Source organism: Puma concolor, chromosome C2 (genome assembly GCF_028749965.1).
Source record: "Puma concolor isolate L17-30 chromosome C2, mPumCon1.1.hap2, whole genome shotgun sequence".
NCBI classification, from domain to species: domain Eukaryota; kingdom Metazoa; phylum Chordata; class Mammalia; order Carnivora; family Felidae; genus Puma; species Puma concolor.
The window spans coordinates 55,123,457-55,149,029 of record NC_141675.1 but is presented as its reverse complement, the minus strand read 5'-3'; the positions used below and the strand labels follow the sequence as shown (position 1 = coordinate 55,149,029).

Genomic DNA, 25,573 nt, shown 5'->3' with positions numbered 1-25,573 from the left:
CCCAGTCTTGATTAAAACATTTTTCAACTATGCACAGACATCAACAAATGTTTATTGAGGAATTACAACATGTGAGGCACATTCCAAGCACTGGAGATAAGGGATAAGGCAGCCTATGAGCAGAGACCTGAAGGAAGTGAAGGAGAGAGCCCAGTTGAAATGTGAGGGAAAGCATTCACACTAAAGGAACAGCAAATGCAAAGGCCTTGAAATAAACACTTGTTATGAAGGAGGAACAACAAAGCGATCGATGTGGCTAGAGAAGAGTAGGTGAGGAGGAGAGTGTTAAGGGAAGATGAGCTCAGAGTGGGGGTTGGGTACAGATCTTATAGACCATCATATGGATATGGACTTTTACTCTTAGTGAAATAGATGCTGGCTGGCTGCTGTGTGGAGAATGGGCTGTAGGGGGCCAAAGGCAGAAGTAGAGAAACCAGCTAGGAAGCTATGCAATAACAGAAATAAACACTAGTAGCTTGGACAAGGGTAGTAACCAGGATGATGGCAAGAAATGGTCCAATTCTGGAGGTGCCTGGGTGGCTCAGTCAGTTAAGCGTCCGACTCTTGATTTCAGCTCAGGTCATGATCTCACAGTTCATGGGATAGAGCCCACATTAGGTTCTGCACTGACAGCACGGACCCAACTTGGGGTTCTCTCTCTCCCTCTCTCTCTGCTCCTTCCCCACTCATTCTGTCTCTCTGTCTCTCTGTCTCTCTAAAAAAATAAATAAATAAACTTATAAAAAGAAAGAAAGAAATGGTCCAATTCTGGATATATCTTGTAAGATACAGCTTACAAGATTTTTCAGTGAATTTGACAACCCAAAGTTTTATTTTGCTTGATGAACTGCAAGACTCCAATGTTTTTGGCTTAAGCAAGTAGAATGCTAGATTTGACACTTAATAAGAGGAGTAATACTTAGGAAAGTTCAGGTTTGGGTAGGGAAAATGAGAGTTCAGTTTGGGGCATGTTAATTTCAAGATATCAAGTATTCATTCACAGGAGATGTGAAAGCAAAAGATGTAACTTTGGCTATATATAGATGGCATTTAAAGCCACAGACCTGAATGAGATCACCTAGGGAATGAAAGAAAACAGAAGAAAATGGAGTTGAAAAACAAGCGCTAAGACATTTCAACATAAAGAGACTAGGGAGATAAAGAAGAACCAGCCAAGAAATAGTGTCCAATGAGCTAAAAGGAGAATTAATTTTTTTTTAAATTCCAGTGTAGTTAACATAACAATGTTATATAGTTTCAGGTGTACAATATAGTGATTCAACAGTTCCATATATTACTCAGTGCTTATCAAGATAAATGTACTCTTAACCCCCTTCACCTATTTCACCCATCCCCCACCCCACCCCACCCATCTCCCCTCTGGTAACCATCTGATTGTTCTCTATAGTTAAGACAAAAGAATTTTTAAAAAGTGGCATCTTAGAAACCAAATGAAGACAAGAGAAAGTGATTGTCAGTTGCTATAGAAAGCTTAGGTAAGATGAGGGCAAAGAACTGATTAGTAGGTACAATGCTATGAAAGTCACTGATGGTACCAATAATATTGTCCACTCATTTACTCTTTCTGTAACAACTACTTGAGGGAGAAAACTTACACCAGCTAAGTGACAAATGGTAATCCAATAAAAAACTCAAGAAATGGTGAGATAGCAGGCACAAAATGGGAGCAATGAACCCAGTAAAACAAAGTTAAATTACTTCACTGTGGCTGTAAATGTTCACGTAATTATCAAGAAAATGTGAGGGGGGGGGTTGGGTTTTTTTTAATGTTTATTTATTATTTTTGAGAGACAGAGTGTGAGTGGGGGTGGATCAGAGAGAGAGGGAGACACAGAATCCGAAGCAGGCTCCAGGCTCTGAGCTGTCAGCACAGAGCCCGACGCGGGGCTCAAACCCATGAACCATGAGACCATGACCTGAGCCAAAGTCAGATGCTTAACCAACTGAGTCACCCAAGCACCCCTGAAAATGTTTTTTTTTTTTTAAGACAAAACATATAGGTAAAATATACCTACATGGATGGTGATGTGAAAATAAATTTTCAGGTTATGTCTATAAAATATTTGAAGTATTAAGGAAGAGGTAAATGTAAGAAAGGATAAATTAAAGCATGCTAAATATGTCTTCTTATTTGTTTAGAGGTTATAGATATTTTTATTTTTTATATTGATTAAGTATATGTGTAATGATTAAAGGACCATCACTAGTAGAAAAGAAAATGAATAATTTTCAAGAATTTTTAAAAGAAATCAGTGAAGTGAAAGAAAGAAAAAGCTAAAATAAAACACCCTCCAAAAGTATCAGAATATACAAAATTAAATGACAGGCATAGGACCATATGAGCAATCAAAATATATATTAATAGGCTACATTTTTTAAAGGAGTAAAAAACTGTGAATATAAAAAATCATCCTAAAATAATATGACACAAAAGGGTGGTGAGTACAATGCATCTTGTATATAAACAGATTAGCTATGAGCACATTTGTTTGACAGTAAATTTTTAATCTTTTGTTTTTTAATTTGAGTATAGTTGGCACACAATGGTACATTAGTTTCAGGCATACTTGTCATAGTGATTTGACAAGTTATGCATTATGCTGTGTTTACCACAAGTATAGCTACCACCTGCCCCCTTACATCACTATTACAATGATCACTGACTGTATTCCTTTGCTGCATCTTTTATTCCCATGACTAACTCATTCCATAACCAGAAGCCTGAATCTCCCAGGCTCCTATTTTACAATAAATTTAGTTCACAAAAGTTAAATGAAACAAGATAGATACTTTAAAAAAATTTTTATGTTTATTTATTTTTGACAGAGAGAGAGAGAGACAGAGTACAAACAGGAGAGGGGCAGAGAGAGACAGAGACAAAATCTGAAGCAGGCTCCAGGCTCTGAGCTGTCAGCACAGAGCCTGACACGGGGTTTGAACTCACGAACCGCGAGATCATGACCTGAGCCAAAGTCAGATGCTTCACTGACTGGGCCATCCAGATGCCCTAAAATAGATATTTTATACTGATTAGCAAGTATAATCTAAGAAGACATAATAATCCCACATTTTTATACACCAAAACACATAGCATCTAATTACATGAATTAAAAACTGAGAAATATAGGGGCGCCTGGGTGGCGCAGTCGGTGGGCCGTCCGACTTCAGCCAGGTCACGATCTCACGGTCCGTGAGTTCGAGCCCCGCGTCAGGCTCTGGGCTGATGGCTCGGAGCCTGGAGCCTGTTTCCGATTCTGCATCTCCCTCTCTCTCTGCCCCTCCCCCGTTCATGCTCTGTCTCTCTCTGTCCCAAAAATAAATAAAAAACGTTGAAAAAAAAAATTTAAAAAAAAAAAAACAAAAAACTGAGAAATATAGAATTTATTCAATCCAAAATACCAGTGAGAAACTCTCATCTCAGGATTTATTTCCTCAAAGAAAAAATATGTGAAGATTAGAATAATCCAATCCAATTAGAATAATTCAATCCAATCCTTTGACTCTTTAGAAAATGTATCTATATTTGCATATTCATTTCAAATATCCATGGAACATTTATAAAAGTTGATCATTTAATAGAGCACACAAAAAACCTCAATGAATTCCTAAATCAAGAAGAGTTCAGTAATTTTCTCTGACCCAAAACAATACAAATAAAACAACTTAATAAACAAAAAAATCTAACCAGTTATAGACTCTGACAATAGAAATTGAGTCATGAACCAGTGAGAAAATTAAAACTAAGTTACAAACTATTTGAAATTAATAACAAAACCACTATGCATTCAAATGTAGGAAATACGGCCAAAGTTGTACTCTAGGGGAAACTAGCTCCTTGGCCTGAAGTGTGTTTCCTTGCATTCTTTGTATTCTGCAATCCGATTCATTAAATGCCTCCATATTGGCAAAACCATTCTGTACCTTTTATCTGGCATTAATTTTCTTGCCTCTGTGCTTCCCCAGCACCTTTTATTTTTTTTTTAATTTTTTTTTAAAATTTTTTTTCAACGTTTATTTATTTTTGGGACAGAGAGAGACAGAGCATGAACGGGGAAGGGGCAGAGAGAGAGGGAGACACAGAATCGGAAACAGGCTCCAGGCTCTGAGCCATCAGCCCAGAGCCTGACGCGGGGCTCGAACTCACGGACCGCGAGATCGTGACCTGGCTGAAGTCGGACGCTTAACCGACTGCGCCACCCAGGCGCCCCCCCAGCACCTTTTAAAAATCACTTCATTTCACATCTACATCATTCTGCTTGGTTTTATAGACACTTGAGTTTGTGTCCATCTGAACCCAGTGGACTTCTTGCTACTTACTAGAGTATAGAGAACTGGCTTTGTCACCTTTCTACCAACCCAGGACACAGCACTATTAGTCACAGCTCTCTAACAGTAAGAATGTAGGTTGGGAAGAGGTTAGAATCCTAGCCTCATTATTTTGGAGTTGTCTGAATTGGGGCAAGCTGTTTAACCCTCCAGCCCTCCTTCTTCACTCATAAGTGGGGCCAGTGTCATCTCTTCCAGAGGTTTACATAATAAAACACCAAGCACAATGTCTGAAACATACCTTTGCTAGATAAATGGAAGCTGTTATGAACTTTGAAACATTCCATGAGTAAAGGAAAAACCCAAGAAATAGGGGAGGAGTGAAAAACCATGGAATTTGAAAGCCAAACAGACTTCTCAAATCCTGTTTCTGCCAATCACTTAACAGTATGATCCTGGGCAAACAAACTTAACATCTTTGAATCCTTATCTCCTCCTCTGTAATTCTGTGAAGTTACAGATTAGAAATTGGCCATATAAAATGCTTAGTAGGGCACCTGGAACACTAAGTGTTTATAAACAGTAGCGCTTGCTGTCACTCCCACATTGCCTCAGTTAGAGGTCTTCATGAATGTCTGCTGAATTGAAGTAGAACTTTACTGTCAGAATCTCACTTGGATTGGCATGGTCCCCTAAGAACCCAAAAAGGGTCAGAAGTGACAGCAAGTTATCAATTTAGTGAGGCAAGAAGCCCCCATGTGTGACTGTGGTTCAGCAGGGGTCAGAGTAGCTGAGGCCTCACAATTAAAAAGTAATCTCATATGAGGTTGTCTTGCTGAATAATTTGGTAAAAATCCTTTTCATGAAGTTAGATCATTAAAATTGACACCAGAGCAATCTCTGAGACAGCCCTAGGCAGGTTTCACTCCTCATTAATATAAATTAAATTTCTCAGGAGATGCTGTGAATCTCCCCACCTGACAAACAGTGTTGACATTTACTGGATTTCCCTCTGACCTTTCTGGACTTAAGAAATACTTCCAAATATTGACTATGAATAAGCTATTATTTTTGGTTTTCACTTCACAACTATTCTTGAGAGTAAAGTGATTTTGTCTACTTTATTTTTCAGAAAGACCCTTCATTTAATGTGTCACCTTCCATTTTATGCTTAAGAACACATGAGGTTCTGCATGCCTAAAGAGGAGCAAGTGTGAAGTGAATGACAATTCTGGGGCATTATTCTTTATTGGAGATCTTTTTTCCTCCATTAAATAAAGACAGGTGATTTTTTTCTTCCTTAGAAGTCAAAGCTAAAAGTCTTTCAATTGGTTTCTCAAATACAAGGAATGATAATAAAGGTATATTAAAATATCACTGTTACTCCTTTTGTTGGTACTAATGAATTTCATTAAATTACATAGTTGTGAAATGTTAAGAGGGACAAAGCTTCTTGCTAAGTAAGTGATTGGGTAGAGGTGGGATGCCGAGAATACTGTTATTAAAATATGCAAACATGAATGTTCACCAGGGATAGTGTAGACTGAAGCTTCTGGCTCTGTCATTTCCCTGCATCCAGCTGTCAGTCTACCTAATTATTACAGTGCCATTCTGGCAGATGAATTTTGATGAATTACAGAATCTCAGAGCCAGAGGCATCTTTAAAATTACCTAATGCAACCTACATTATTACTGATCAGAAATCATTTGCTCAAAGCTTTAAAGCTCATTAGTGGTCAGAGCCAATGCTAGCATTGAGCTTTCTGTTCTCTTTGCCCCATTCCACATTCCTTCACGTTAGGATTAGAGGTAAGGACCACCACCACTATAGAGATTCATGCAGGGGTGACGGTAGAAGGCTAAGAAAAGCAAAAAGTGACTACCTAGCTAGAGACTTCAGGAGCATTGTCATCAATTGATAATGAACCTTTATGAAAGTCAGTAATAACAGAAATGTCAGCTAGTCACAGTGACTAGACTAGTAATCATTGTAAGAGGTGTTAACAGTCAAAGGAAGGATACACACTAAAACTACACTTGGTGGAAGCACCCAAAGGTTAAAACACAAAAGATAAAGCACTATTTCTACTTGGTCATAGAACTATCTGATTATCTAAAGTTTCCAAATGACCTTCTAATAAGGTTAGACAAGATCATAATGGAAGCAATTCCCATTAATGTCAACTTGGTTTATGATTCTGTCAAAATTTCCATCATAATTCCAAAGATCTAGAAACACAAGCCTCTCAGCCAATAAATACCTTTTCTTTTTGATCATAATATTGTAAACGATGATTTTTATCACGTCGGAACACTCTAGTAGTAGAAAATAAAATGTGATGCATCATTGTTCACATGACACCTACACCTACTTTTGAAAGAAGGTAGGAATGCTCTGGTCACCAGCTTGAATATGTCATCAATCTTTAAGACAACACACTTTTCTTCTAAAAATTGATTTGCCATGAGTAAATTGAAATAAACTTCCTTTTAAAAAATAAATATAATTTTGGGGTGCCTGGGTGGTTCAGTTGGTTGAGTGTCCAACTTCATCTCAGGTCATGATCTCACAGTCCATGAGTTCAAGCCCCATGTCAGGCTCTGTGCTGATAGCTCAGACAGAGCCTGGAGCCTGCTTTGGATTCTGTGTCTCCCTCTCTCTCTGCCCCTCCCCTGTTCAGGCTCTGTCTCTGTCTCAAAAATAAATAAAAACATTAAAAAAATTTTTTTTAAATAAATATAATTTTGGGGGCACCTGGGTGGTTCAGTTGGAAAAGCATCTGACTTCGGCTCAGGCCGTGATCTCATGGTTCATGGGTTCAAGCCCCACACTGGGCTCTATGCTGACAGCTCACAGCCTGGATTCTGCTTCCGCTTCTGTGTATCCCTCTCTGTCTCTCTGTCCCTTTCCTGCTCGTACTCTGTCTCTCTCTCAAAAAAAATACACATTAAAAAATATAAAAATAAATAAATATAATTTTTTGAGGAATCATTTGCCCAAAACTCAGTTCTTAACTTTGAATATTTAAATATGATCACTAGAAAAAATATGAATGGAAAATAAGAGTTAAAAGTCAAGATGTGCAGCTGAGCTGATTTATAAAATAAGCTACAACTTTTAAAATACCACTTTTTTTTCAACTGCTCTGATTCCAATTAATAAAAAATATATGTACTGAAAGACATTTGAAGTTAAAGACTTTTTTCCCCACACTATTGTTTCAACTCTAGGTAAATAACTCAAAGTAAAATTATAAGGAAGGAATTGAGAAACAATACTAAAAAAAAAAAAAATGCATCGCCCCCAATATCAACTTAACAAATATTACTGAGCAACTACAATGTGCAAGGCCTTCTCCTAAAAGTTTCATCACAACAACCTCTGAAGAAGCTTTCATTCTAGTTAAAGAATAAGCACCAAAAAACCACTATGATACCCAACCTAATGTGAGAGGGGAATCAGAAAAGCTTAAAGAAGCAGCAGCATTTGAGAGGGGACTTTTGGGAAGAGTAAGATTTTGCAAAATAGGACAGGACAGCAAATAGAAGAGTAGAGCAATTTCCTGGTCCTAAGGTATCAATTAAAAAACTTTTCCCTCTCTCTGACCCTCCCCCATTCATGCTCTGTCTCTCTCTGTCTCAAAAATAAATTAACGTTAAAAAAAAAAATTAAAAAAAAAAAAAAAACTTTTGAAGGAGGGGGAGTTGTTTCCTGCTAACAATATTAGAGCACTTTATACTGTCTTTAGACTGCATTTTTCAATTTATAAAACATTTTCTCCTTTCCCTTCCCCTCCTTCTTCTTCTTCAGGAACAGATATTAGGGGTTTGAGGTGCCTCCTTGATGTCCCTATTGAGAGAAAATACCCAAAGGATCAAGGGCTTCCAAACAAAATAAAGCACTCTTTTATAAATTTCTCAGAAATGGTATGAGCATCACATTCTAAGACACAGATGGACAAGTATTATTCCCATTGTATCCATCACAAAACAGGTTCAGAGGGGATAGTGATGACCCAAATGAAAACAGTGGGTGAAAAGGAGCGCTTGCAGGAACTCAGCCAGGTCTTCCAAAGTTAAGAGCTTTTCACACTAGTTCACCAATGTGAGGATGAAATTCAGAGTCAGGCTATACCACCGTAAAGTCCCAAGTGACATCTAACCCCTATTTTAGGCAATAATGTGAACATAACATCAAATACAAACTATGATAACTTCCTTTTCTTCCCCCAAGACACTGTGTGATAAAAGGCCCAGGAGAAAAAAAGTGGAAGACCTGTATTTTAGCAAAAATAAAAACAGATAACAATAAGTTAACAAGTTCCTATGAAGTGAATTAAAATATCATATAAAATCTAGAATTTCAAGATCGTTAGATCCACATTTATAAATTGATCATGATGCCTGATTATAGGGAAATCAAATCTGCTGAAAGCAAGTTTATTATTGAGTATGTTTTTTATGCAAAAAAAACCAAAGTATGCTAAAAATATGGGCAAGGCCAACAAGCTTTGTGGTTGTTGATGTTGTTGGTAAACAAGATTCCATATCTACTGAGGTATGAATAATAAACTGGGGATCTGACTAGAGAGCCAGACAGCTTCTAACTCAGAGCTGCTACTAACTGGCTTGGTCAAGGTACCTCATCTCTCTAGACCTTAGTTTCTAATCTGAAAAATGAAACAACTCAACTAGGTATTATTTATGAGTTCTTCTTTTCTAGAATTGAGTCTATTAATACCCAAACTTTTGGACATATGAGAGGCAATTGAAAAGACTACATGAGCCATTTTCCCCTAATGGAATATAATAAAACTTGCACATCTGAAAACCTAAAATGCACACAAAACAGATAAGTCAAGCTTCATGAAACCACTATAATACCCGTACTTACACAGCACTTTGGTGTTTCACAGTGCATTTTCGCTTCATGTTTCCTCCACACCTTGAAGCCACACTCATAAGTACTTGCAAGAGAAACAGAAACCAATAGTCTATCTCTTTCTTGCAATGCTGGAGATATTAAGTAGCAATAGAGTTTCAGTGTAGTATTTATAAAGGTCCTACAAGCATGTTTTACAATGATTATCTCAGGCTCATGATAATTTTATTCTGGCAGAATTTATAACAGCAGATTATACAACTCAGCTAAAATGGTCTCCAAGTATAGTATATTGTTTGAAACTACAATGAAGGTTAAAAATGGTTTAGAATTTCATAGGGTCATGGTGGCAGGAGATAATCCTGGTTTGATTTAGGGAGCTCTGTAAATAAAAACAATTTCACTCACTTTCACCTTTATATTTTGACATCTGGAGACTGGTTTGTGGAATCAGGAAAATGACAGATGAGACTGAACAGGAAATGCTATTCGGTTCATGTCCCAGGGATATTATTTAACAAAAGTGCTGAGTGAGCTATTTCAAAAGCTCAGCTGGAGGGAAGGCATTCACTATATGCTATTTATGATGCTCTTAGAAACATCTCAGGAGGTATAAATTTTGGCAACTTATACACATTCCTTTAGGCACTTTCCTATATTGGTTCCCTGCATTCTATATACAGAAAATTCTTATCCATCATAAAAAGGAGAGATATTATCATTTCCAATAGGAAGCATATGCATTTTGATGATGTAAGGAAAGCAAGTTCAGTATATTCTGAGGTACTTGATCCAGAAGTAAAGACATCTTGCTTCCGAGAATCACTGAGGACAGTCTTTATGGGTTTACTACATGATACTACATTATGTGTACAATTTTGTACACACACACACACACACACACATTTCTACCTGAGAACTATTAAGAAAAAATTATCATGCAGATCTTTGTCAAAAAGCTAAACACATAGATTAAAAAAATAAATAGTTATGCAGCCAAAAGAATAATGACTTTTACTGAAATGATTGATCCCTACTATCAATGAATTACAGGAGTCTAATAAGCAATTATACACTCCCTCCAATTTCCACAAATGATAACATATAGCAAAAATCTGAATTTTAACTTTTTTCTGACCTCTTACAAAAGTGCTAAGAATCTAAGAATCAAAAGAAATGTGCTGCAGTGCCTGGGTGGCTCAGTCGGTTAAGCATCTGACTCTTGGCTCCGGCTCAGGTCATGATCTCGCAGTTCGTGAGCTGGAGCCCCACATCAGGCTCAGTGCAGCCAGCGCAGAGCCAGCTTGGGATTCTCTCTCCCTCTCTCTCTGCCCTTCTCTGGCTCTCTCTCTCTCTCTCAAAATAAATAATGAACTTAAAAAAAAAAAAGAAATGTACAAAGAGAAGTAGTATCAGTTGCACAGCACATCCTTGATAATTCTGAGCCAAATTATGTTTGTTTTATTGAATTTTCAAAATATCAAACCTTAATCTTTAGCAGAAAGTTTCCTATATATTGTATTGTTTGAAGATATATTAATGTGGGTTTAAAATATTCATATAAAAGTAAATTAGGCTTTTAGAAATAAACTTGTAGGGGCGCCTGGGTGGCGCAGTCGGTTAAGCGTCCGACTTCAGCCAGGTCGCGATCTCGCGGTCCGTGAGTTCGAGCCCCGCGTCGGGCTCTGGGCTGATGGCTCAGAGCCTGGAGCCTGTTTCCGATTCTGTGTCTCCCTCTCTCTCTGCCCCTCGCCCGTTCATGCTCTGTCTCTCTCTGTCCCAAAAATAAATAAACGTTGAAAAAAAAAAATTTTAAAAAAGAAATAAACTTGTAAATTCTAAAATGTACTCCCTTTGCATGATAATAGTCCTGGTACATTATCTGCTGCTATTCTAGAGGTGATCTATAACCTATTTAGCCTTTGCTTACATGTTCATGTTCATATTTATACTTTTCTTCATGACTTTTTAATAAGGTTTCTCTTGCAAAAGTTTAGCAATTAGGGCTTGAGCCTTAACTGTTCACGCCACTGACAGAATAATTTATACCTTAGGTCAAGACAAAGATGGGGTGGAGACAGGAAGTAGGAGGTTGGAAGAATGGATGTGAGATATCAGAATCATCAAGGAGCCCACATTGTTCCTAACCTTCTGAGCACCTGTCCCAGTCCTGCCCCACTGCAAATCTGTTACACTGGAAAAGGGCATGAGTAAGGAAAAGGATAAGTATGTCTGCCTTTGAAAAAGCTCAACAGGTGTAAGAATACTGACCCTGATGACTGAAAGAAAGACAACATCTTTGGGGAGATATTAATATTAAGTCAAGGAACAAAGGATTCGGAGGTCCAATAAGCTCGGGAAGTGACACACACTAAATCTCCCTTCATGGGGCACACGCTGCACATTAGCACAATAAACTGAGAAGTTTAGGAATAAAGAAACCTGTTAAACCTTACTCAATGATATTAAAGTCTTATTCATCAATGAAGCTTTCCCTCAACACTAACTTGGGAAAATAATTTAGAAATCCTGAAATATTTATGAAAATGTCCCTATTCCATTGTATGGGGGCTCTGTGTCAGAAGATGTGTGTACTGGCACTTTAGTACAGTGACCAGATTTTTAAGAACATCCAGTAAAAGCTAAATCTTATTCAAGTACAAGGTTATTTACTTGGTAATGGTGTCATAGTAGTTATTAAATGCATTAGTCTGCTCAAAAGCCACCATTAGCACTACTAAAACCATCTGTACCACTGGGTCCCTGGCAGCACAGAGGGCACAAAGTTATGATGTCTGTTTAATCTCAACTGTTTCTAAAGAAATAAGACCACTTGTTATATTTCAAAGGCCTTTCCTTCCCCATCTCCACACCATTGCTTTTGTTTTTGCTCTGCCTGGAATGCTCCCCCTACTAGGTCTTCAAATGTTAGTCTTACTAAACCAGGTACATCTACCTACCTAAACACCAGCTCCCCCATGAAGCCTCTTCTGGTTTTCCAACTGGCTGGCTTCTGCCTCCTTTTAAACCCCCCAACCACTGTGAGTATCTCTTAAAGCAAGAATCAAATTCTTATTATATAACCACAGGTCTTCTAACCTCACCCTCCAATTAGATGGTAAATTCATTAGGGATGGGAACTGTGTTTTTCTCCCCATATACATAAAGAAATTTAGGCCTAGAAAAATGTAGCAACTTGCCAAAGGTCACTTAACTAGTAAGTAGCAGTAGTGAGATTTACACCAGATCTGTCCAACCCCCAAACCCAGGGTTTTGTTGTTATCCTCCATTCCCTCCAACTCTCAGACAGCAAGTCAATGGTTCCCATGGCAACAAAAAGACCATAAGTCACAATCTATTGGAGAGAGGACACATAAAAGTTCTACCTATCTGCCCTGCCTCATTGCTTGGCTTCTGACTCCATGTGTTAACTCTACCTTCTGCTTGTAGACCTTCATTCCTCCAAATATATTCTTGGAAACAATAGTAATGAGAGATGTAAATCATGTTTTAGAAAGAGCTTTATGGGAAACTGTATGCTAAACAAAGTTAAAAATATTGGCTACTTACTGCACGACTTTGCACATCATTTAATATGCTACTATGCAGCATTATATACAATTTTTGTATATATATTTCATATTTTTAGAGGCATAAGATATTGGCACTTATTTTAAGTATCAAAGAACAGAACTATCCTTCATAGGTTTCATCTAACTCAATAGAGCAGTGCCTCAAAGAGTTTTATTTTAATAACATCATTTTCACAATATAATATATACATAACAACAAATTCATTTCAAAACACTTAATAACATGCATCTAAATAAGAACTATCATAACCAAATACTATAGGATTTAATGTTACTAGGATTTAAAACTAGCAACAGTCTACTTTGTGCCAGCAAGTGAGTGATTAAGTGCTACCCACACAATGTCTGACATTTAATGAGGGAGTCACATGGATACAGAATATGTTTCACTCAATGATTAATATAGGTTCACTATATTTAGTTTCTACTTGAACATTTCACCTTTTCTTCCCCCATCCCTGAACTCAGCCAAGGACATGGGATAAATGTGATGACTAAAAATCACGAAGTTTTGATGAATGAAAAAGATGAGAATAAGACTGATTCTTCTAGGAGAAAATGAGACTTTCCTCCATTAAGTCATTTTTAGACTAGTTGCAGTTATTTAAAATAAACTCAAATAATATGTGCCTCTCAGGAGTGCAACTAGGTGACTTGGGGATACAGGTGAGAAATTTTTCATTTACACACTTTTATATCTGTAGTAGGTAGAACTGTGTCCCCAAGAAGAAATCTATTCAAGTTGCAACACCTCTCTCCCCATACTTATAAAATGTGACTTTATTTGGAAATTGGGTCTTTGCAAATATAACCAAGTAGAAAAGAGGTCATGGTAGGTTAGGGTGGGCCATATTCCAATAACTAATGTCCTTAAAAGAAGAGAGAAAATTGGATGCAGACATAGAGGGGCACACGGAGAACCCCAATGATGACAGAAGCAGACAGAGAGAGCAATGGAGTTGCAAACCAGAATTTCCCCTAACCAACAGAAGCTAGAAGAGGCAAGGAAGGATTCTTTCCTAGAGCCTTCAGAGAGACCATGGCCCTACCAACAACCTTGTTTGCAGACTTGTAGCGTCCAGGACTTAAGAGAATGAGTTCCTGTTGTTTAAAACCACCTACAGCGGTACTTTGTTATGGCAACCTTAGGAAACAAACACAACACTTTTAAAATTTTCTACATTGCAACTATATCCCATATTCAAAAATCAATCAAATTAAAATAAGTAAGTTCAAGGAAATGAAAACACAAGCCACAGACTGGAAGAAAATATTAGCAAAGATATATCTGATAAAGGAAACTGTCATTTAAAATACACACACACACGCACACACACACAAACTCTCACAGCTCAATAGTAAAATAGACAAGTAAATAAACAGAAAACAGAAACAATTGAAAATGGGCTAAAGCTCTAAAAGACACCTCACTAAAGAAGATATACAGATGGCAAGTAAGAATATAAAAACATGCTCTAATCATATCATATGTCATCAGGGAAATGCCAATGAAAACAACGAGATACCACTACATACCTATTAAAATGGTCATAATCTAGAACGCTGACACCACCAAATAAATGCTGGCCAGCAGCAAGCAGGAACTCTCACTCATTGCTGGGAGGAATGCAAAATGGTACAGCCACTTTGAAAGACAATTTGACAGTTTCTTACCAAACTCAACATATTCTTACCACACGATCCAACAATCACACTCCTTGGTATTATACCCAAAGAAGTTGAAAACTATGTCCACACAAAAATCTGCATACAAACGCTTATAGCAGCTTATTTATAAATCCAAACTTGGAAAAACCAAGATGTCCTTCAGTAAGTGAATGAAGAAATAAACCGTGGTACATCCAGACAACGGAATATTATTCAGTGCTAACAAGAAATGAACTAAGACATGGAAAAAACTTCAATGTATATAACTATGTTCAGAAGCTAATCTGAAAAGATTACACGTTATACGATTCCAACCAAATGACATTCTGGAAAAGGTAAAACTATGAAGCCAATAAAGAGATTAGCAATTGCCAGGGGTTACGTTGGTGGGAGGGATGAATAGGCAGACCACAGAGGATTTTTAGGGCAGTGAGACTATTCTATATGAAATTATAATAGTGGATGCATGTCATTATATAGTTGTCCAAATGATCAAATGTACAACACCAAGTGAACTCTAATGTAAAATGCGGGCTTTGGGTGATAATGATGCATCAACACAGGTTCATCAACTGTGAGAAATGTACCACTCTGGTGCAGGATGTTGATAATTAAGGAGATCATCCATGTGTGGGATAGGGGGTATACAGGAAATCTCTGTACTTTCCACTCAAGTTTGCTGTGAATTTAAAACTGCTCTCAAAAACAAAGTCTAGGGATACCTGGGTGGTTCAGTCGGTTAAATCTCTGACTGAACTTCAGCTCAGGTCATGATCTCTTGGTTCATGAGTGACATCAAGCCCTGTGTCCAGCTCTATGCTGACAGTATGGATCCTGCTTGGGATTCTCTTTCTCTCTCTCTCTCTCTTTGCTCCTCCCTTGCTTGCATGCACTCTCTCTCTCTCTCTCTCTCTCTCTCTCTCTCTCTCTCAAAATAAACAAGTAAACTTTTAAAAAAGTCTAATAAAAAATATTTTTAAATCACAAAGTAAGCCAAAAGTTGTTGTGTTTTTTGTTTTTGTTTTTGTTTTTGTTTTTTACAGTAAACTCTACTCCCAATGTGGGGCTTGAATTCATGACCCTGAGATCAAGATCACATGCTCTACTGAGTGAGCCAGGCAGGTACTCCAAATTCTGCTCTTTTTTATATTATAATTTATTAACCATCTTGAACCCATGACTAAAATATGCTACTTTTCCTCAAAGCTTTACATGTTCCTTTGTTCATTTCATTCATTTATTCAAACTTCAGCTAAAGTGCTAATTCTGTGCTAGATGTGGTAGCCTGGGAAAGGTTCTAGAGAATCCAGAAACCAGACACTTCCTGGCCTTTAAGATGATGTCTACTCTAATAAGTAATTAGAGAGGAAATAGATTATATCAACTCATAGTAAAAGCATTATTCATGTATCTTGGAGAATTAAGATCAAGATCAAGTTTTTAAGTGCTAGTCAACCATGTACAGATGATCTTTCTCCTTCCCTCTATTCAAAGATTAATGATATCAAATATATATTAATTACTTAACTGTTTCAAGAAAGATCTTGGGAGATAAGATGCAAACTGCAAGAGAGTGAGGTCACTGGATATGTGCCATGGCATGAAAACCCTAATAAGAATTCTGAAAAGGAAGAATAAGTATAAAAATTTTAAAAACATACATGAGGGGCAGCTGGGTGGCACGGTCAGATGAGCATCTGACTTCAGCTCAAGTCATGATCTCACAATTCATGAGTTTGAGCACCGCCTCGGGCTTGCTGCTGTCAGTGCAGAGCCCACTTTGGATCCTCTGTCCCCCTCTCTCTGCCCCTCCCCCTCTCATGCTCTCTCTCTCTCTCTCTCTCTCTCTCTCTCTCAAAAATGAATAAACATTTAAATAAATAAATAAAAGAAGCACATGAGAGAATAGTTGAAAATGGAAGCAGATTTTGAAATCATTAAAACTTTAGTGTTAAGAGAATGAAAATTAGAAACTAATTGTTGGAGGATTCTTTCATCTTGAAAAAGAAGGGGAAGAGTGTCTTGAATTTATTCTGAGAAGACACTGATCAAAAACAAAATTATGTACAAATCAGGCTCAACAAACTTCTTCACACTATTCTCTCTCCTAACCTTCTGTTTCTACGCTATTGCCAAATTAAGAAAAAATTGTTAACTCAGTTTCCAGAAATTGACAGCATAATTTAGTGTTTTATCAGCATGAAAAAAAAATTGGAAGAAAACATTTAAGAGAAATGGTGCCCTCTCTTGGAACCAGGTCCTCAATCTTCGTAGAAGTAAAAATACAGCAGAAGTATCAGACACCATGTTAACATGCATCTTCAATTCACATCCAAAGGATTGTTATGTAAACCTATAGTTAAAATCTTTGCAAAAAAAAAAAATAATAATAATACAGTCCTCCTTAGTGCCTAATTATATGTATGCATTGGTATGCTTCAAAATAAAAGAACATTACCTTACAGAGTGGTGTTTTTAAAATGCTGCTGAAAAAGTAAGAAAAAATAACAAGCTGCTCTCTATATTAGGAATCACATGCAACCAAGCATTTAAAAAATTACCATAAAGTAAAACAAAGAACTACTATCCTATGAAATACACACTGAGTTTCACTATATCTCCAAATCCTAATACCACTGTATTTGGGGAGCTGAATGTAATCAATGGAAGAAAATGGAGTAAAGGGATAAAGCTGCAAAATCTGGGTTGGAGGGGAGAAGGACTTGTGGTAATTTGTTCTTGCTCAAAATGCCCCAAATCAACCTGATTAGATCAACCTTAAGTTCTTGACAGGTTAGGAGCTGGTTTCCCCAGAGGACTAGAGATACTTCAGCACAACTTTTTATTCTGCTTGTACTGGTATTTGGTAGCAACTTCAAATGTAATAAAGTAAGGATTCAAGCATTTAAAGTAAGGATTCCTTGCTTTAAAAAAAAAAAAACTGCATAATGCTATTTCCTCAGTAATACGAAGTAATAGGAACACATATTTGAGAGTAGAATCATTTGGATTGCTACTAACTTAATAGCAATGAAATCTTCCACTTTACTGCAGTAAAACATTATGACAAACCCCCATCTAGAGGATGCGAAAATGTTATTGCATTTCTTTTCCAGAAATGTATATACTCAATCAGCGAGTGTTCTTCCCCAAGCACCAAATAACTCCTTCCAAGGAAGCTTGTTTTCTGAACTCTTCACCCTACATTCTTTCTAAATTTTACTCCTCTCCATTTACCCAATTTTAATTTAACTGATTGTGAATCCAAAGACACATGTTTCCTATTTTCATTTGGCTGTTGAAAAAAAAAAAAACTTAATGTACATTAGGGAATGCATGGGTGAATGTGGGAGGTAGGAGAATGGTGAAAGAAAATAATAATGGTCAAAGCAAAAACAAGAATATTGTTTTCTTCCTATTGTTGCCAGGAAGATGACAGAAATTTCCTCTCCTTGTAAAGAATTACCTAATTATAGGAAAGAGTATGCTGTCTGCTTATATCCATCAAAAGTGGATATTTTAAAGAGTACTACAAGCTGTCCTCTTAAAATGGGGCCAGAAAAGCGAAGCGTGGGTAACTGCATCAAATGAGTGACAGCAAGAAGCACCATCAATACCTGTCAATCATACGTTTGCCATCAACTGTCTGTTCCCTGATCTCCTAGAGCAGCAGTTAGCAAATGGTTGTCTCCAGATCAGTGGCATCAGCACCAGCTGGGAAATTAAAAATCCAAATTACTGGACCCCACTCTAGACCTACAGCATCAGAAACTCTAGGGATAGGGCATATGAATTTGTTTCAACAAGCATTGGATGGGATTCTGACTTGATTAACCATGTCCTACAGCAACTTACGATCAGCCAATTCATTCTGGCTTTTAATCATATGCTACTGGAATTGTTACTAAACATTTTCATGTGTATATATTCTCCAACTAATTTATAAAATCCTTGGGGCAAAAATTCTCTCTTGTCCCCTTAGCTTTCTCTTACCCACCAGCACCTTTCCTAGAGCTAATAAGCAAAGGTAATATAATGAGCATTCCTAAGGACAGGAAGCAGGGAGGAGAACCTTGGAAAGAGTTCTTTTTTGAACAGGATATTCTAGTCCACCTGAGATATCTATTTTCCTTAATTAAAATCTAGGAATAAAAGGCCTGAGTTCTCCAATTTACAGTCTAGAGAGGACTCACTCATTCTTAAGATAGAACTGCTCAGCATCAGAATTTGGATAATCCAACTGAAAAACAAATTAAAAGTTATATAAAATATTTCCCTCAAAGGTTTGGCAACCTTGAATAGAGCGGAGAAGAAGAGGTAGCATTTCTTTCTCAGAAGCACACAGTAGGAGTCACATACAAGGGAACGTTCATTAGTTACCCCTCTGGCAAGATCTAGCCTTCCAACCTCTTTTAATATGAAAGTGCTGTTTTGTTTGCCTTCTCTTTCTTCGCTACATTCACAACATAAAAGGTAAATAACCTCCCCTCACACACAGGGTGTCCTCTCTATCCTTGGGCAAAGTGGAACTAGTTGCTCAGTTGCTAATGATTCAGGTTATGAGTTTAAAAAATGTTGGGAACTTAGTGGTGGTTCCTGGGGAGGAATTCTTCCATCTGGCATAAATAAATGAAATTTGTTCAGACGGGTTCTGTTAGCATTGAGTATGTATCCTGCTAAGCTGAATGTTTAGAGATGTTCCACATTATGATGGCAAGGATCACCTGTACCTCCCTTGTCCTAAACCCCGTATTTCTTAAGTGTCTGCACACTTGAGAGTAAGGCTTCTCTTAGGTTCCTCCACTCCTCCAGTGAATACATCCAGCAGGTTCTTCAACCAGATCTGAAAAGGGGCCTTCTTTGGGACTGAATGTTTATAAGCCCCCAAAATCTATGTTGACACTCTAACTCCCATGGTATTTAGAGATGGAGCCTTTGGAAGGTAATTAGGTTTGGATGACGTCATGAAGGTGGGTCCTCATGATGGGATTAGTGCACTCCTAAGATATCAGAGAGTTCATGCATGAGCTTGCTCTCTCTCCCTGCCATGTGAGAACAAAGCAAGAAGGCAGCTATCTATAAGCCTGAAAGAGAGCTCTCACCAGGAGTCAAATCTGTCATACCTTGATCTTGGACTTCCCAGAACTGTAAGAAATAAATGTTTATTGTTTAAGCCACCAGTCTATCATATTTTGTTACAGCAGCCCGAGCAGACTAATGTAGGCCCCAACCCTGAGCTTCTTTCTCTTCCATGGCTTCTCACTATACCTCTCTCCCCAAATTCTTAGTAAAGATAAGAAAACATTTTATATGTATATGCCAATGCAGGTATGAGCTAAATTATCTGTATACAGTCCAACTGGGCCAATATAAGTGGTGCCCTATGGGGAGGAGATAGAAGGAACCAGCTGCCCAGCCTCCAAAAAAAAAAAAAAAAATGGTTTCTAGGAACCAAGCACAATCAGAAAGCAAGAGAGCTGTCAGACCTCAAAAGGAGATGAATACTAAGGCAAGAGGCATCTCAGTAGAAACAACTGCCATCCCCAGCTTGCCATGAACTAAGACTTGGGAAGAACTTTAAAGATGGCAAAGACCAAATTTCTCTCCAGCCTGGTGGGAATGCACAAAGTCCTCTGCTGAAAATTCAGCTATCCAGAAAGAATTTTAAAACTGAATATTTCTTACAAACCTCAATTTGAAGTCAGATATATACCTGTGACACACACAGCTCATAATAAATAGCCCTTAGAGGAGAATTCAAGTTAAATCCAGGTCTCTGCAGTGAAACACCTGAGAAAATATCAGACTTTAAAAAAATGCAAACCTTTGTCCTAGGCTGGATTCTTGCAAACCTACATGCTCTAGAATGTGGCAATGTCTGTTTCTCTTGGCTAGTTAGCAAAACTGCCCTTTTCCTCCATAGTTAGGGGTCCACAGCCTATGATTGGTTACCTAGGTGCAGAAGTCATTCTCAAAGGATATAAAAAGACCAAAGGCTTTTTGTCACATGCTAGGCTCAGGTTGTTGTGTGCAAGACTCAAAAAGAACATGAAATCTTTTTTTACTCCCTCTGTGTCATTAGGGAAAATGGGACATGCCCATCTCCCAATAAGGCACTTCAACCATTGTAGTTGTGCCCTCACAGAGCCTCTAAATTAAAAAGATCTCTGGTAACCCAGTGCAGGGTATATGAGAGTTCTGAATTTCCAGGGCCCTGTTGTTCACTAGGAAATCAATTCCTCTAAATATAAAATTTAGTGGTGCTGTCATATGGAGTAGTACAGTATCTGCAGTAGCATACAGGAGCACATTCAGAGAAGAGATTTGAATTTTGGTTGGGAACACAGAGATGGATTTTTTCTAACATCCTGTTTGCAAATTTTCTCCTACAAGTCATCTCTGCTGAAGAAGCTAGGCATGATATACACATTTAAAAAAAACAAACCGGAGCGCCTGGTGGCTCAGTCAGTTGGCTGTCCAACTCTTGGTTTTGGCTCAGGTCATGATCTCATGGTTTGTGGGTTTGAGCCCTGCGTTGGACTCTGAGCTGCTGATGCAGAGCCTGCTTGCAATTCTCTCTCTCTCTCTGCTCGTCTCCTACTCTCTCTCTCTCTGTCAAAAATAAATAAACTTAAAAAAAAAAAAAAACTAAAGTAATCGGGATCTCATCCAACATCAGTATCATTTTCCTTGTTCTCCTTCAACTCGAGGTCTGCAGTTTGCCATAATCCCAGGCTAGCAATGTGGCAGCATGGTCTCCAAGTTCTACCCTCAGAAGCCGTCAATCCCTTACATTACTGTCACAAGTGACTCAAATTTCAAGTATTAGAGATGAAAATCTTCTACTTTAAACACTTACCAATTAGTGTCATCATGAAGGATAGATTACTTTGCATCATTCGTATACAAGTTGTATACTTCCTACAAAAAGTAGATTTGCTTCAAAGAATTGGTCAAAACAGGTGCCACTGAGACCATCAAGATCCCCGTAAAGCTTCTGTTCTCATGCTTTTCCTAAAAGAGTAAGGGGAGCCTTTTTAAACATTTAAAGACTAGGGCTTAGAGCAAATGGGAGAAGGTGTGAAAAGTATCTCTTTGTCTGACTCTGAGAGTGAAATCTGCAAAAAAGCTAGGGTTTGTGTGTGTTGTCACTGAATGTTAGGGGCCCCAAAGGCAATCCAGGGGCCTAAATGTTCAAGTATCATTCACAACCATTCTGGATGTACAGCATGGCATATATGGTCCTGAAGACACATAGAGTCTTGGGTTCAAATCCCAGCTGCTAGCTATGTGATCTGGACAAGTTTTATTTACCCTAAATGTGTTTCCTCACACATTTATCTTCCTATAAAATAGGGAGAGTAATAGAATCTACTTCATGAGATTGTTTAAATGATCATTGAATGAGAAGATACGCAAGCACTTAGCATAGTACCTGACACGTAGTTAAATCCTCAACAACTCTGAGCTATTTTTCCTAATTTTTAAAACTCCCTCTAAATCTCCCTGTTAAGTGGGACATCCAACCCAGAAGAAAATTAGGATTTTCATTTTGCTTTTTGAAAGATGTGCTAGAGTCTTAATAGAGGGAATGAATTCACATTTAGAGACTTATTTACACAGGGGATGCCCAAGCAATATTTTATCCCGGCCACAATGGAATCAGATGCAAAGCTGCTGTAAATATCCAGAAAACTAGTATTTTTAACAGCTCAATATTGAAGATAGCCTTCATATTTTGTAATTCCAACATCAATAAAGCTCTTTAATATTATTCCAGCTAAGTAATTCTATAATAGACCAAATAAACTCTCTTAATCTATAAGATGCAAAAAGGGGGAAACTAGATCAGTGAGTTTATTTTATATCAATAATCCTGTCTTTTAAAAATCTAAAGACATGATTCTATACTAGTAGTTACAACTAGGTGTTCTGGTTTAAATATGTATAATAGTCATAGTTCTGGATATATAATGCTGTATAATAAACCCAAAGTATCTTTTTTTTTTTTTTTGAGAGAGAGAGAGAGAGAGAGAGCGCACAAGCAGGGGAGAGGGGCAGATGGAGAGGAAGAGAGAAAATCTCAAGCAGGCTGCATGTCTAGCACAGAGCCCCGATGCAGGGTTTGATCTCAGGACCATGAGATCATGACCTGAGCCAAAATCAAGAGTCTGATGCTTAACTGACTAAGCCAATGTCCCCAAAAGTATTTTAAAACAATAGCAATGCCTATTTTGTTAATGAATCTTCAATGCAAGCTCAATGGAGATAGTTTATTTCTGCTCCAATCAGCATCTGCTGGGCCAGCTCAAAGGCTGGGGGCTGAAATCATCTGAAAGCTTACTCACTCACATATCTGTATGTCATCTAAATGGGGAAAACTCGGGGCGCCTGGGTGGCGCAGTCGGTTAAGCGTCCGACTTCAGCCAGGTCACGATCTCGCGGTCCGTGAGTTCGAGCCCCGCGTCGGGCTCTGGGCTGATGGCTCAGAGCCTGGAGCCTGTTTCCGATTCTGTGTCTCCCTCTCTCTCTGCCCCTTCCCCGTTCATGCTCTGTCTCTCTCTGTCCCAAAAATAAATAAACGTTGAAAAAAAAAATTTAAATGGGGAAAACTCATCAGTTGGGAACTGGAACAGCTGGGACTCCTCTGGCATCCCTTCTCACTCGATGTAATTGTCTTTCCACGTGATCTCTCTAGCATGGTAGATTCAGGGTACCTGGACTCAGGCTCATGGGAACAGGTCCCAAAAAAAGTGGGGTTGGGAGGGAGAACCAGGAAGAAACTGTACTGCCTTTTATGGCTTCACCTTGGAAGTCACCCATCATCAGCTCCACCACAATCTAGTGATCTGCCCAGGTTTAAGGAGTGGGAATGCACACCGCCTGTATGTCTGTGAAACCACACTGTAAAAAGGGCATCTAGGATAGGATATACGTTAGTGGGACCATTTTTTGGAAGATATACTCAGCAGCAGTTAGCTTTCACACAATAAATCAGTCAAGGTTCTTGGTTATAAACAACAGAAACCAACTTTGGCCGACTTAAAGAAGAAAAAAAAGGAGTTAATTCGAAGGTTATTGAAAATTCTAAGACTCAAAGATAAAGCTGGATGCCTGGCCTGGAAATGAGCCAGAGCTAAGGGAGGCTGGGAAACAGAAGTCTCAGCCTCAGAAGAATCCCATTAACATACCTTTCTCACCCCCACTGCCTTGACTGGACAGTGGTGGTGCCTGACTCTCAACACTACCACTGCCAACAATAAACTGCCCATGCTTCTTTGAGTCATGCTTTCAAGATTCAAAGATCTGAGTAATTCCGACTGGCTTAGCCTATCACATGTCTGAGACCTAACAACAGGGACAAGAAGAGGGGAGATCTGATCCCCTGCCCCCCCAAAGGCCCATACAGCAAATAATTCACCCAAACAAGAATAGAAGTTCAGGTGCCGGGTAGCCAAAATCCCAGCAAATATCTGGTAAACAAAACGAACAGTCCTCTACAACTTTGAAATGAAAGATCATACCATTTTCTGGCAGCAAAGAGGAAGAATAGAGGCTAATTAATAATCAAGTTTTAGCATGGAATAAAGACCAAATCCTCAATCCATGATGCAATCCATAAGAATAAGAAAATTCCTCACAATGAAATGTATTAACTAAGATAATAATTCTACTGTAGCATAGTGAATTCTAACACTATGGACATCCCACAAATAGAAATGTGCTTGTTTTCTTCACAGAAGATGGCCTCGTATACCCAGTGCAAGGGTAGGTAATATTCCAACATCCACCTATAGGTCAGCTGTTCTGAATTTAAAACAAAATTTTCCAAACAACAATTAGGTTGCTAGGTTGACACATAAGCATCTAATTAACCTGAAAAAAATGTATGTGGTAGACTACAGACAATAAAATTGCCTATAGAACATAAGGAGTAGTACTTAAAGTTTATTTATTTGTTTTTGAGAGAGAGAGAGAGAGAGAGAGGGAAGGAGGGAGAGAGAGAAAAAATGGGGGAGGGGCAGAGAAAAGGACAGACAGAATCCCAAGCAGGCTCTGCACCATCAGTGCAGAGCCCAACGCAGGGTCTGAACTCACAAACAGATCATAACCTGAGCAGATATCAAGAGCTGGACGCTTAACTGACTGCGCCACCCAGGTGCCCCCATAAGCAGTATTTAGAACATAGCTTTAATGAGGGAGAATACCCACATGCTCATCAGAACCTTGAACACTCTTGCCTTAGTCTTGGCAACAGACCCTCCTTGCCTCATCTTTAGTGGCGGCAAAGGAAGTGCACTGATACGGTGGGAAGAAAAGACTCCGTGGCAAGGGGATTCTCTGTATGGAAGGAAATTTTGCACCTTGACTTTTTAAAAATCATCTCAGACACCACCTAAATATTAGGACAAAGGATCTACCTCAATCTTTCACAAACTTTTGAACGAAAATTGTTGCCAGACAAGTAACTCTCCCCAAATCCTAAACAGTACATTTAATATCTTTATATAAGTTTTGAATGTAATAAAACTAGTAGTACGTTGTTTTTCCTATATTACTTTAACAATAAATTAAAATATAATTGAGATGTTTACTATGTGCTACATCTCAGACACTAATTCTAGTTCCTTATCATGTGAGCACAAAATAATGGAGTAAAATGTAAACTCCATGAGGCCAGGAACCTGCCCTGCCTTGTCTTGTTCAGTGCTATATCCCCAGTTCCTAGCATGGGGTATATGGCAGGTGCTTGACAAAAATTAATGGCTGTTGTTGAAGCTTCAAATGGATGGGAAAGAGAGAGGATTAAAAAAAAAAAAAACAGTTTTGAAAAGAAAGTAATAATGAGTTATTTTAGAAAAAATATTTAGGCCAGTGATATCTTCTATAAGTGTGGTTCATTCATTTCTTCTGGACAGCTGGATGCTATTAATAACCTCTAAACCCTTCTCCTCCAAAATTCAGATGCTTCACCTCTTTGCCCCCACCTCCCGAATGACCAACATATATTTCTTAAACTGCTGAGTGACCGCCAGCCGTCAGCTTCAGTGCACACTAAAAGCCTAGCTCACCTTTCAACACGATAGGAGTGTCTCACTTGGGGCAAAGATTTAGTTCTCTGGAATTACTGTTCCAAGTAAGA

General features: G+C 38.2%; 1 protein-coding gene across 2 annotated transcripts in view; it reads right to left on the bottom strand.

Moving 5' to 3' along the window:
- Positions 1 to 25,573, bottom strand: part of PPM1L (protein phosphatase, Mg2+/Mn2+ dependent 1L) — a 307,409-nt gene that overhangs the window by 167,382 nt on the left and 114,454 nt on the right. Inside the window, exon 1 of one of the 2 annotated variants that reach the window (XM_086674640.1) lies at positions 23,852 to 24,991. The exons of the other annotated variant lie outside the window; for it this stretch is intronic. The gene's annotated coding sequence lies outside the window, so the exon portion shown is untranslated. Of the gene's footprint in view, positions 1 to 23,851; positions 24,992 to 25,573 lie in introns of those variants that run through there. 2 annotated transcript variants of the gene reach the window in all.